We start from the raw sequence: 1,436 nt of genomic DNA, 5'->3' as shown, positions 1-1,436 counted from the left end.
CTGTTTCCAATATGTTACAATGAACAACAATATAAGTTAGTGCTAATGGACTATCACGAATGCGAATGGTACATATAGAATACAAAAAATAACTTGTCTCAAGTAAATATTAAATGAGAAAGCAAGACAAATCAGTCTTCACAGATAAAATACTGAAAATTTCGCCTTAGCAACACTAAAACCCATCACTGAAGCCTATTACCTATAACGGTTAATAGAAGGTAGATGACATACCAAGCACTTGTGGATCTGCGTGCCACCTTGTAGCTCCAATCGGATATGTGGATACCGGCCTGTACGATGAATCTGAACATAAACGACACCACAGGTTATGCTCTGCCTGACTGCAGTTCGTTAAATGTAAAAAAAATATTATAATCACTGAACAAAGCCAGCATAAAGATTTATATTGCATGCGGGACATACCAAGAGGTTGCAACTCTGTGAAGCTGGCAACTTCAGCATGTGTCGAAGCAGGCCTGCATAAATCACCTGAAACAAAGACATAAGAGGATAGTTAGATAGATAGGCTCAAACTGCCTGAAGTAGGCAAAGAATCCTAATTGCATTAAAAGAACTATCAAAAACTACAGCACCATAACGAACATAGCAATGCGACATAAGAATGACACACCAAGCACATGTGGTTCCGTGTGTGGCCTTGTAGCTCCAGCAAGGGGTGTGGATACTGGTGTGTATGATGAGCCTCAACATAAAACAGACCACAGGCATTTGACCATAGCTAATAAATGTACAAAAAATAATAAAGTGGAAACAATGAAAGACAGCAACATAATGATGCATATCCCATAAATGACATACCCCAAGTTTGCAATTCCGTGAATGAGCCAGCAGCTTCCGACCTGTGCAAAGCACCTAAAACAAGAACGCCATGTATTAAACTCCACCTGCATAAAGAACATAACATTGCATATGAATTACACACCGAGCACATGTGGATTTGTGCGTGACCTTGTAGCTTCAGCAAGATGTGGATACTGGCCTGTAAGCTGAACCTGAATGTAGAACAGACCATAGGTTATGCTCCACATGGCCATAGTGTAATAAATGTACAAAAACTAATACTAGGGACAGTGAATCACAGCTGCACAAAGATGTACATCACAGAGGGGACTAACCTTGAGTTTGCAAGTCTGTGTATAACCTTAGAGCTTCAGCGTGAGTAGCTACAGACCCGTGCAAAGCATCTGAAACAACAAGGACAGCATGGCTTACACTCTCTTTGATAGCAGAATGCACAAGCAGACAAAAATTTAAATACACTAGCTGAGACCATAAAACATTTAATGTGGCAATAAACTGCATGCATGACACACAAAGCATTTGTGTCATGTCCTGTTATGTCTTACGCTGATATTCGTTCAAAAATGCCTCAGTAGCCTGTAAGTGGTCTTAAATTTTTTACAAAAGGTGCA

The 1,436-nt window shown here is 39.8% G+C and overlaps 1 long non-coding RNA gene across 1 annotated transcript; it reads right to left on the bottom strand.

Annotated features, from left to right (window-relative positions):
• Positions 1 to 233: 233 nt before the first annotated feature.
• Positions 234 to 1,006, bottom strand: LOC135897756 (uncharacterized). The gene is made up of 5 exons (XR_011512538.1): positions 947 to 1,006; positions 823 to 876; positions 635 to 706; positions 427 to 492; positions 234 to 306 (listed from the first exon to the last, which is right to left on the bottom strand). It is a non-coding gene; the product is annotated as an uncharacterized lncRNA (long non-coding RNA).
• Positions 1,007 to 1,436: the final 430 nt, after the last annotated feature.

This window comes from Dermacentor albipictus, chromosome 3, assembly GCF_038994185.2.
Source record: "Dermacentor albipictus isolate Rhodes 1998 colony chromosome 3, USDA_Dalb.pri_finalv2, whole genome shotgun sequence".
In the NCBI taxonomy this organism is placed as follows: domain Eukaryota; kingdom Metazoa; phylum Arthropoda; class Arachnida; order Ixodida; family Ixodidae; genus Dermacentor; species Dermacentor albipictus.
This window is presented reverse-complemented; position numbering and strand designations above follow the sequence as displayed.